Raw genomic sequence first — 12,269 nt, 5'->3', positions numbered from 1 at the left:
AAAAAACAAGACCCTTCTATCTGCTGCCTGCAGGAGTCACATCTAGCCCATAAAAACAAACACATTTTCAATGTTAAAGCCTGGAACAAAATCTACCAGGAAAATGGCCCTCATAAACGGGCGGGAGTTGCAATCCTAATATCAGATAAAATAGACTTCAAAGTAAAATTCGTGAGAAGAGATAAAGAAGGTCGCTACTTACTAATTAAAGGATCTCTCCTTCAGGAGGATATTACAATTCTAAATATCTATTCGCCAAACAATGGAGCACCCAAATTTATCAAAGACACACTACTTTCCCTCAAATCCCATATAGATCCAAAGACATTAATTGTTGGGGATTTTAACACACCACTCTCCCCACTAGATAGATCAACCCGGCAAAAACTCAACAGAGAAACCGCAGATCTAAACAGCTGCATAGATCAACTAGATTTAACAGACATCTACCGAACATTTCACCCAGCAGCATCAGAATACACGTTTTTCTCAGCAGCACATGGAACGTTTTCGAAAATAGACCACATTCTATGCCACAAAGCAAACTTGTCCAAATTCAGAAACATTGAAGTTATACCTTGCATTCTCTCTGACCACAAGGGAATAAAATTAGAACTCAACACCAAAAGCCACCAAAGAAGTCCGGTATCACATGGAGGCTGAACAACACACTGCTGAATCATGAGTGGGTCATGGAAGAGATTAGAAAGGAAATTCAAATGTTCATGCTATTCAACAAAAATGAACACACAAAATACCAGCTCCTATGGGACACAGCAAAGGCAGTACTCAGAGGCAAGTTTATAGCTCTGAGCTCCTACATCAACAAATTGGAGAGATCTGAAACTAACAATTTAATGATACATCTAAACCTCCTTGAAAAAGAGCTGCAAGATAAACCCTAATCCAGTAGACGGAAAGAAATAATCAAAATAAAATCAGAATTAAATGAATTAGAATCCAAAAAAACTATAGAAAGAATCAACAAAACAGAGTTGGTTCTTCGAAAAACTTAACAAAATTGACAGACCCTTAGCAAATCTTATCAGAAAAAGAAGAGAACACACCCAAATGAATAAACTCAGAGATGAGAATGGAAACATCACCACGGAAATAACCAAGATTCAGAACATTATAAGGGAATACTTCTCAAAACTTTATGCTAATAAGTTTGAGAACTTGACAGAAATGGACCTCTTCCTAGCAAATATTGACATGCCAAAACTAAACCAAGATGAGTTAAACTATCTTAACAGGCCCATATCAAGCATTGAAATAGAAACAGCAATAAGAGACCTCCCAGCTAAGAAAAGTCCAGGACCAGATGGTTTTACAGCGGAATTTTACAAGGCCTTCAAAGCAGAGCTCACACCAATTCTCCTCCAACTCTTCAATGAAATTCAAAGAGAAAGCTCACTACCGAACACATTCTATGAAGCCATCATAACCCTCATCCCAAAAGCAGGCAGGGACTCATCAAAGAAAGAGAACTATAGACCCATTTCTTTGATGAACATTGATGCAAAACTTCTCAACAAAATTTTGGCCAACCGACTTCAACAATTCATCCAAAAAATCATACACCACGATCAAACAGGATTCATTTCAGGGATGCAAAGCTGGTTCAATATACGCAAATCAATTAATATTATTCATCACATCAACAGGAGCAAGAATAAGAACCACATGGTTATCTCAATAGATGCAAAAAAAGCATTCGACAAGATCCAACACCCCTTCCTGATGAAGGTTTTGGAAAAATTAGGGATCCATGGAACATTCCTCAATACAATAAAGGCTGTATATGACAAACCTACAGCCAGCATTATACTCAATGGTGAAAAACTAAAGCCATTTCCTCTTAACTCAGGAACAAGACAAGGATGCCCACTCTCTCCACTTCTCTTCAATCTAGTATTAGAATGCCTAGCTACAGCAATAAGACAAGATGCAGACATAAAGGGGATCCAAATAGGGAAAGAACAAATAAAACTCTCCCTCTTTGCAGATGACATGATCTTGTATTTAAAGAATCCCATAGACTCCACTCGCAAATTACTCAAGCTGATTCAAAACTTTGGCAAAGTAGCAGGTTATAAAATTAACCCCCAAAAATCAATGGCTTTTCTGTATGCCAACAATGAGAAAAGTGTGGCTGAAATTAGGAAAGCAACTCCATTTGTAATAGCCCCACAAAAAATAAAATACCTAAGAATTAACTTAACTAAAGATGTGAGGGACCTGTATGATGAAAACTTTAAAATGTTGAAAAAGGAAATCAACACAGAACTTAAAAAATGGCAAAACCTCCCATGCTCCTGGATTGGAAAGATTAACATCGTGAAAATGGCAATACTTCCCAAGGCTATCTAGAAATTCAACGCAATACCTATCAAAATTCCACCCTCATTCTTCAAGGAAATAGAAGAGGCAATCCAAAAATTCATATGGAACAATAAAAGACCCCGAATAGCAAAAACGCTCCTCAACGGAAAGAACACTGCTGGAGGAATATCAATACCAAATTTCAAACTCTACTATAAAGCCATAGTAATCAAAACAGCTTGGTATTGGCATAAGAACAGACCTCAGGACCAATGGAATGAATTGAAAACCCAGAAATGAACCCACAGACCTATAGCCATCTAATCTTCGATAAGGGAGCTAAAACAATAGAATGGAAGACAGACAGCCTCTTCAGTAAATGGTGCTGGCAAAACTGGTTAACTATACGTAGAAAACTAAAGCTAGATCCTTATATATCACCCTGCACCAGAATCAACTCCAAATGGATCAAAGACCTTGAACTCAAAGCAGACACTCTGAAAACATTACAGGATGGAATAGGAGAAACCCTGGGTCTCCTTGGCTCAGGCCGAAATTTTCTGAATAGAGACCCGGAAACACAACAAATCAAAGAAAGGCTGGACAAATGGGATTGTATAAGGTTGCAGAGCTTCTGCAGGGCAAATGACATAGCTAGCAAGATCAATAGAAAGCCCACAGACTGGGAGAAGATCTTTACTAGCCATACAACGGACAAGGGTCTCATATCTAAAATATACTTGGAACTCAAAAAATTAAACCACCCAACAATAAATCCTCAAAGAAACAACTGCCCAATAAGTAAGTGGGCGAAAGACTTAAAGAGAAGCTTCTCTGAAGAAGAAAGAAGGATGGCCAATAGACACATGAAGAAATGTTCAACATCCCTAGCCATAAAAGAAATGCAAATCAAAACAACATTGAGATATCACCTCACTCCAGTTAGAACAGCAAAAATCAAGAACTCTAACAACAACAGATGCTGGAGGGGATGTGGACAGAAAGGAACCTTACTTCATTGTTGGTGGGAATGTAAACTTGTTCAACCACTTTGGAAAGCAGTATGGAGGTTCCTCAAAAGACTCCACATAGAGCTCCCGAATGACCCAGCAATCCCATTTTTGGGCATTTACCCTAATGATCACAAACAAGGACACACTAAAGCTACCAGCACAACTATGTTTATTGCAGCATTATTTACCATAGCTAATATATGGAACCAACCCAGATGCCCCTCAGTAGATGAATGGATCAAGAAGAAGTGGTATATATACACAATGGAATTCTATGCCTCCATCAGAAAGAATGACATTTCCCCATTTGTTAGGAAATGGAAAGGCTTGGAAAAAATTATATTAAGTGAAGTAAGCCAAGCCCAAAGAAACATAGGTCCCCTGGTTTCCCTTATTTGCAATATCTAGTATAGGTATGAGTCAAGCGGAAAAAGTCATCGATTGTGATGCTAGGAAAACGAACCCTCAAATATGTATTTTAATGTTTTTGTTTCTTTCATGCATGTGTTTCTAACGCATTTATAAGATTATTTCTTTGTTGCTTTGTATGTCCCTCCCCCACATTGTAACCCCCGCTTTCACTATATTTGATGTCAGTATAACATGTGGAGGAGACGGGGACAAACAAGTCGTTTAAGGATTCAGGTGGACCTGTTGCAACAATGAGAAGTACAAAATGTCATGTCAAAACCAGCTTTACAATGTCGGTGGGGGGGTGAGAGGGGGTATGATTGGGTGGGGGGAGGGGGGAGGCCTGGAAGGGAGGTGAAGGGTAAACAAAGGAGGAGGCTGCAATGCTTGGTAAGAAATGTATGCATTATCCTGCCCATGTAATTGTAACCCCTCTGTACAGTATGTTCTCAAATAAAATAAAATAAAATTAAAAAAAATAAAATAAAATATACTTGGAACTCAAAAAATTAAACCCCCCAACAACAAATCCTCAAAGAAACAACTGCCCAATAAATAAGTGGGCGAAAGACTTAACGAGAAACTTCTCTAAAGAAGAAAGAAGGATGGCCAATAGACACATGAAGAAATGTTCAACCTCCCTAGCCATAAAAGAAATGCAAATCAAAACAACATTGAGATATCACCTCACTCCAGTTAGAACGGCAAAAATCAAGAACTCTAACAACAACAGATGCTGGAGGGGATGTGGACAGAAAGGAACCTTACTTCATTGTTGGTGGGAATGTAAAGTTGTTCAACCACTTTGGAAAGCAGTATGGAGGTTCCTCAAAAGACTTCACATAGAACTCCCCTATGACCCAGCAATCCCTCTTTTGGGCATTTACCCAAATGTTTACAAACAAGACCACAGTAAAGCTACCAGCACAACTATGTTTATTGCAGCATTATTTACCATAGCTAAGATATGGAACCAACCCAAATGCCCCTCAGTAGATGAATGGATCAAGAAAATGTGGTATATATACACAATGGAATTCTATGCCTCCATCAGAAAGAATGACATTGCCCCATTTGTTAGGAAATGTAAAAACTTGGAAAAAATTTTATTAAGTGAAGTAAGCCAGGCCCAAAGAAACATAGGTCCCATGGTTTCCCTTATTTGCAATATCTAGTATATGTATGTCAAGCAGAATAGGTCAGATAATGTGATGTCAGGAAAACTAACCCTTAGATATATATTTTAATGTTTTTTTCTTTCATGCATGTGTTTCTAACGCATTTATAAGATTATCTCTTTGTTGCTTTGTATGTCCCTCCCCCACAGTATAACCCCTGCTTACACTATATTTGATGTCAGTATAAAAAAAAAAAACTTTCTGGGAAACTTTCTCTTTCCTGCTTATTTTATTTAAGATGTACTAGTACTTGTTTTGAAAAATAGCCCATTTTACTGTTACTTTTAATCAATATGAATTTAAGATATGAATTAAAAGATATATACAAAGAAAAAGCATATCTACAAGTCAGGCAAAGCAACATATGTGTCAGAAATGGGTTTAAGTTCTATAAATGCCTTGTATTGAAATTACCCTCTAATAAACATAAACATAAAACTTGACATCCATAAATACAATGTCTATTCTTAGTAGAATACAATGTCATACAATGTCTATTCTTAGTAGAATGTTGTCACCTTCGTGTCAGAATGGTGACCGAGAATGTGCATGAAAGTTTTATGTAGAAACAGCATACAAGCACAACCCAAATCAATTTGGAATAGAAAAATTGCACTAGAAATATTTGTATTTGTGATGTGTTTGCCTCATTGTTCAGTAGGCACCATTCATGAGCACCAGCATTTTCTGAAAGCCCAAATACTAAAGCCTGTTTCTTTCCCTAGAAACCATTTTCAAATTTTTCCTAGCTATCACTGTGAAATAAAGATACTAAAGAAGTGAAGAAAATAATACTTAAAGATTGATTTATTGCACCTGTGTAGACCATAGAAAGAATGCGTATATTTAGGCAGAACAGCTTAGAAAGAAGGAGTAGTTGATATCTGCATGAAAATGTGCAACAAAAAATAAAATGCCCAGGAGTTAACTAAAGAAGTGAGGGACCTCGATGATGAAAACTTTAAAAACCTGAAAATGGAAATTAAATCCTGACTAAGGAAGTGTTAAAAAAAAAAAAAAAAAAACCTCCCATGTCCCTGGATTCAGAGGTTTAACATCGTAAATATGGCAATACTGCCAAAGCCTATCTCCAAATTCAGTGTGATACCTATCAATATCCCAACCTCATTCTTCAAGAAAATAGAAGTAGTAATCTAGAAATTGGTATGGAACAATAAAAGAATAAAAATAGCCAAAGGAACAGCGCTGGAACAATACAAATACCAAATTTCCAACTCCATTTCGAAGACATAGTAATCAAAACACCTTGGTACTGGCACAAGAACATATCTGAAGACCAATTGAATAGAACTGAAGAAAAAGGAATAAGCCCACAGTCCTATAGCCACCTAATATTTGATAAAGGAGCCAAAAAAAATAGAATGGAAGAAAAACAACCTCTTCAATAAATGGTACTGGCAAAATTGGTTAAACCTCTAGAAAACTACTGCTACAACTTTAGATATCACCCTGCACCAGAATCATCTCCAAATAGATCAAAGACATCGAAGTCAAAGAAGACACCCTGAAAATATTATAGGAAGGAACAGGAGAAACTCTATTTTAATGGTAATTTTTCTTTTTTCTAGTAAGTTTTTTATTGTGCAAAATACTATACAGAGGAGTTACAGTTACATAAGCAAGATGATGAGTACATTTCTTATCAAGCTTTGAATGCCTCAAACACAACACATCAATGAAAGTTTTGACAAGTGGTATTGCATGAAACTGCATATCTTTTTCATGGCAAAGGACATAGCAAGCAAGATCTATAGAAAGCCAACCAATTGAGAGAAGATTTTCACTACCCATAAAACGCACAAGAGTGTCATATCTAAAATATACTTAGAACTCAAAAAATTAACCCCCCCAACAACAAATCCTCAAGGAAACAACCATTGATTAACAACCGGGCTAACGACTTACAGAGGAGCTTCTCTGAAGGAGAAATAAGAATGGCCAATAGACACGTGAGAATTGGTCAAGTTCTCTAGCCAAAAAAGAATTGCACCCTCCGATGTCACCCTAACCCTAATTGATTTTTTTCTTCATTACTGTGTCTTGTGTCCTACTTTTTTGTTTTCCACTTTATTTCCCACATGATTGACAGTAAATGTCTTTGCCTCTGTACTTCTATTCCCAGAGTTGTTACAAGCATAATTATTGCAGAAGATATTTAAATGCTTTCCAGTTTTCTTCAAATCAAAGGCTATGCCAAGTCTCCTCTAGGTCCATATTTAGAAACTATGTTGACATGAAGAAAATTAAAATATCTCAGGACACAGTGCATATATATATATATATATAGAGAGAGAGAGAGAGAGAAAGAGAGAGAGAGAGAGAGAGAGAGAGAGAGAGCTACTCTTTTTTTGAAATCCCGTTTTAAATATAAAGGTTTCCCAATATTGATTCAGTATACATTTTGACCTTAAAATTTGGTAATGTTTGCTCAATTAATCCAGTGCTATTAATTGGTGGATAGCATATTATGGATAAGCAGCCAAATTCACAGACATATGAAGATGACTTTGAGAAATTATTAATAAAAGTTGGTTTCAATTGTATATTGTCTTAGGTGAATTTGGTAGAGCATTTCTACATTGTGGAACATAGTTGGAATTGTACCTGAAAATTCTCAGGAAGGTACTAAAAATGTATAGTTATAGGAAAGTACATGTGCCTGATAATATTACTTTTCCAAAGTATAATTTGATATTTATCTGCCTACTATAAATAACTGCTAGGAAATATTTCTAAAGAGCTACCTACCAAAGATTAATGCTTAAATTTGGGGAGGTGACAGAAAATTGGAACAGAAAATTAGGTATTGTTGCTATAATTCCATGATAGTATCAATACTACACTTCAGAGTATAGTGGCCTGGTCTTGCAAACAAAACTAGAAAATAGGATGTGAGAATGAACTTCTAGGGGACAACAGCTAATGTTCAGAAAAGCTCTGAATATGTGTAATGTTTAGTTCCAAGAGTAAAATGAATAACATAAATGGGTACACATGGGAAGATCGATAACTGATGTGAGCACATTAAGATGTGTGTCAAACAAAATAGACACAGAAAAGATAGCAGGAAGCCCTTCCATCAAATAGACATGTTATTTGCACTGGTCACATCCACTGTCCTATGTGGGGTATTAATTATTGTTGTATCATTTTCCTTTTCATGATCTCAGGTCTTTCATCAGCAAGCCAGCCTATGTCAAGTGAAATGCCGCCTTCTGGACCAAAGACAGAAGGGAAGATTCTACTTCTGAGTACTATGATTTTCATCATATAATTCACTGGAATTCTGCTATACATCAACAGAAGGGTGCTGCTGGTGTTTTCTTCACCTCTAACTCATGTAAAGTAGGATCATAGTGTTTATACCTATGTAGAAGTGCTTCACATCACTCTTATTTTGAAGGATTATTTGTTCTACAAAATTAATTATTCTCTTTCCTACAAATATTCCCAGCCCCTCAAGAACATACCTTGATTGTAACATTTCAGCCCCTGAAACAAGGTGACTGGAGTGCAGAATACTTTTCTCTTTAATGAAATTTATACAGCAAGGAATGAAGTATTGGCTTGGTTATATACATATATATTATATATATACTTAGAAATTTTTATATATTTTTATAAATATATACATACACATATCTTAATAAATATATCTTTAATTAGGATATATTTTTATTATAAAGATATTTTAGTTAGAAAATATTTTATGCTATGTCACAAGTATAACAGTATGTAAAAACCTGTGCCTTAGACTATGACATCGAGGAATATGATATACTTGTACGTGTAAAATTGTTCTCAGAAATTAAGGATTGTGAAGGGAAAATGATATAATGTTCTCATATAACACTAGTCCTCCTGTGGTTTTGTCAAACTACTGCCGAGTAAGAGCAAGACAGAGGGAAGGACTCAATATAGGTACTTATTGTATAGTAAATCAAACAAAAAGATATAAAGTGGCAGTTAGTTCTTATAACTGTGCATGCCTAGAATGTATTACACATATTTTGTTGACTTTTTCTTGATAACATCTGAAAGAAGAAAACAATTCACATGCTTATTTCAAATTGTCTGAAACTAACTGATGTGTAATAGCCACTAGCCATAGTGACTTTTTTTCCACATTCTCTTTTTGCACCTGGCATCTTCTGATACATACCAGATAGGCTTTTGCAAAGGTAATTTGGCTTGAACTCATGGCACTTCCAATAACTTTAATGCCTTTTAGATCTCCATTTCAGCATTTGTGAGGAATGCATAAATACAAAGCATGAAGGGTTATTATTCCATTAGATGTATCCTAACAGTGAGACATGCTTAATGTTAGACAAGTAAAATATGAAGGGATAGCATGCAAATACTTTCAGTTACAATTAAAAACAATGTGCGATTGCTTAAAACATTAAACATTTTTCCATCCTTTTTTATTGACAAATTTCTTTTTAAAGTGCCAATCTCATTGTGAAGTGTTATCAGGTAAATATGCTCATCACACCAGAAAAATAATTAATATTTAAGGAATATATGCATGTCACCTGCTAGTATGAACATGGAAGTATTGGACTTTGCTATGAATATTGAAAATATTGCCATTAGAATTACTTTGTTCAGATTATTTTCTCAAATATGTTTGACTTAGAGAATTCTATGCTAGACATACACCAACATTTGGAACACTTGTCTGTGATGAAGGCCAGGTTAAGAGGTTGAAACCAATGGTGCAATCATGGTTTCTATCTTCATTACCATGGAAGAAATATAAGAAAAAATATCCTGGACAAACTATGATTAATGTTTATCATGACTGAATAAAATCAAGATGTAGACATGCAAAATCTCCTCTGTTTTAAATTCCAAAAATTATAGTAATTTGTCCTGCTTCATTTTATGGGTGCTGAAACTGAAAAGGGAAAAATTGTGGCATTCCAGTTTGTTTATTATTTTTGTAGGGACTGGTACTTTATTTCAAAAAGTCATTTGTCAATATTCAGTATCAAAACAGTTACATTATTGTTTTCTCTTTCTCCTAACTGGCCCCAAGGAGACCGCAAAGAGAGTACATTATAAGCCAATAAGCTGAAGGATGTACACCTAACAGACCTCACAGAGACCTCATCTAAAAGAGGGAACTGGATGGGAAAAGACACTCCAAAAGATCAGCATGCTGACAGCCCTCAGACTGTAGAATACTCTCAAAGCCAGACGGTGGCCAGGGCTCCCCAACCCTAAAGCAAAGTTTCAAAATAATATAAAAATTTTTAAGTCTTATACATAAGCTATACAAGATTTTTCCAGCACTGATACAAAGCACAATGAGATGACACTTTTAAAGAGCAGCTTCAGACCCAGAACAGGGTGATGAGATGAGTTTCATATGGCTAAATTAGTGGCAAAAACCTAATTTTCTTAATTTAGTTGAAGGAGGCAAGACAGCAGTTAAGTGGTCATCTCAACACTTGAGGGACACATAACCCATTTTGTGAGGAGTTAGGAAGGATAAAGAGATGAGACAAAAATTTGGTCTCAGGGCTAGAGATGTGGCTCAATGGCAGAGCACTTGCCTAAATTGATCCCCATCATTGCAATAAGGGAAAAAAGAGGTGACGGAGGTTCTCAGAGGTCTCGGTATCTTAATTTAGTCACTTCTGATGAAAAAGGTAAATAAGAATAAGCTTGTCCAAAGATACCTTAAAGCTAAAAACCTGAACAGCATAATTGTTTTCATTTTGTGGCTAACTCCTAGAATCACCTATCTGGTTTGGCTGGTACTTTGTACAGAGCAATGGGGTTTTCCATGGCTGGTTTGGCTGGTACTTTGTACAGAGCAATGAGGTTTTCCATGGTGGAATCTTTCCCTGGGCTCTCAACAAGGCAGGCCCATATCTGTTTCCCTCCTCTGGAGGGCAGTACTCATTAGGCTGAAAAGTTAACCTTCCAAAGGGAGAAAGGATTCGACTGCTGCTTCAGAGTTGTGGAATTATTTGGAATGTTTTACAAATGACTGCTAGGACAACACAAAAAATTAATTACAACATGTGTACATCCCAACGTGCTTTTAAAGACATTTCGCATTGTGCTCACATCCCTTAAATGTTGTTCCCAAAAGTGCACAGCCTCTAGCCTAGCTAGAATCTCTGGGAAGAGGCTGAGACAGTTCGGTGAAAAAAGACATGAAGGATAAAGGGTAGAAAGGGTGGCAAAAGGAGAAAGCAGCCTTTCCAGTTAAGATCAGCCCTCATTTTCAAGGTCAGCTCCCGATAGGCTGGCCTCAGGCGGAGTCAGGGTCAGAGGTAGGTGCAGTGGCAGGTGGGACTGGGGAACTCTACATCTCATTCAGGTCAAGCAAGAGTCTGGTCCAGCATCCTTTGTGTACAGAGGTGATCCTCTTTGGTACATTTCAGTTTATCTTCCAAATCATCATTTGTCTTTTCCAGTTTGTCTACTGATCTCTCATCAAACTCAGCACAGGTTTCTGACTCCTTGAGTTTATCATTAAGAATCTTGATCTCTTCCTCATATTTGTCTTCCTTTTGAGAGTACTTTTCTTCAGCAGCACTCAGACACTTCAAGTTCTGGTCCATCAGTCTGATCTGCTCATCCATCTCTCGGCAACGGGACTCAGCCAGCTCAGCTCCTTCCTCTGTGCGTTCCAAATCTCCTTCAATAATCACCAATTTACGAGTCACCTCTTCCTACTTCCTATCTGCCTCTTCTGCAATGTGCTTAGCTTCTTTGAGTTGGATTTCCTGGAGTTCCATTTTTTCTTCATCTTTTAATGCCCGGTTTTCAATAACTTTCATACCTCTCTCACTCTCATCAGCAGCTTTTTCTGCTTTCTCCGGCTTTTGCAGGGCAGTGGCTAAGCGCTCCTGAGCTCAGTCAGGATCCAGCTGGATCCTGCAGTTCAAGGAGGCCACCTCAGCCTCAGCCTGTTCCTGGGCCTGCCTTTCTCCCTCCACTTCCTGCTGAAGGCGCTCGGCCCTCTCCTCACCATCATCGGCCTGCTGCTGCAGAACTTGAATCCTGCGCTTCACTGCTTAGATGGTGGTGATCCCTGCCATGGTCCCACCCAGCTTCCTCTCGGTCTCAGGTTCCTGCCTCCTCCGCTTAGTGTTGCAGCCGCTTCTCTGGCATTCCAGTTTGTACACACACACACACACACACACACACACACACACACACACACAAAGATTTGCATCTACAAATGGATAGGCAACAAAAATATCTGATTAGGCACACAAATCTGCTCACATGTATATAATGACAAATATAGGATTGATCAAAACTTTGAGACAAATCAGCCAGTAACATGGTCTCC

At 37.3% G+C, this 12,269-nt stretch overlaps 2 long non-coding RNA genes and 1 pseudogene across 2 annotated transcripts; 1 reads left to right on the top strand and 2 right to left on the bottom strand.

The window, feature by feature from the left end:
* Positions 1 to 2,625: 2,625 nt before the first annotated feature.
* On the bottom strand, positions 2,626 to 10,245 carry LOC122095387. Its single transcript, XR_006145116.1, has 3 exons — positions 10,156 to 10,245; positions 8,250 to 8,258; positions 2,626 to 2,635 (listed from the first exon to the last, which is right to left on the bottom strand). It is a non-coding gene; the product is annotated as an uncharacterized LOC122095387 (long non-coding RNA).
* A 415-nt stretch (positions 10,246 to 10,660) lies between these two features.
* On the top strand, positions 10,661 to 10,877 carry LOC122095385. The gene is made up of 2 exons (XR_006145115.1): positions 10,661 to 10,738; positions 10,784 to 10,877. It is a non-coding gene; the product is annotated as an uncharacterized LOC122095385 (long non-coding RNA).
* A 381-nt stretch (positions 10,878 to 11,258) lies between these two features.
* Positions 11,259 to 12,012, bottom strand: LOC122095384 (annotated as a pseudogene).
* Positions 12,013 to 12,269: the final 257 nt, after the last annotated feature.

The sequence above is a fragment of the Dipodomys spectabilis genome, unplaced genomic scaffold, assembly GCF_019054845.1.
Source record: "Dipodomys spectabilis isolate Male_0828 unplaced genomic scaffold, ASM1905484v1 ptg000346l, whole genome shotgun sequence".
NCBI lineage: Eukaryota > Metazoa > Chordata > Mammalia > Rodentia > Heteromyidae > Dipodomys > Dipodomys spectabilis.
This window is presented reverse-complemented; position numbering and strand designations above follow the sequence as displayed.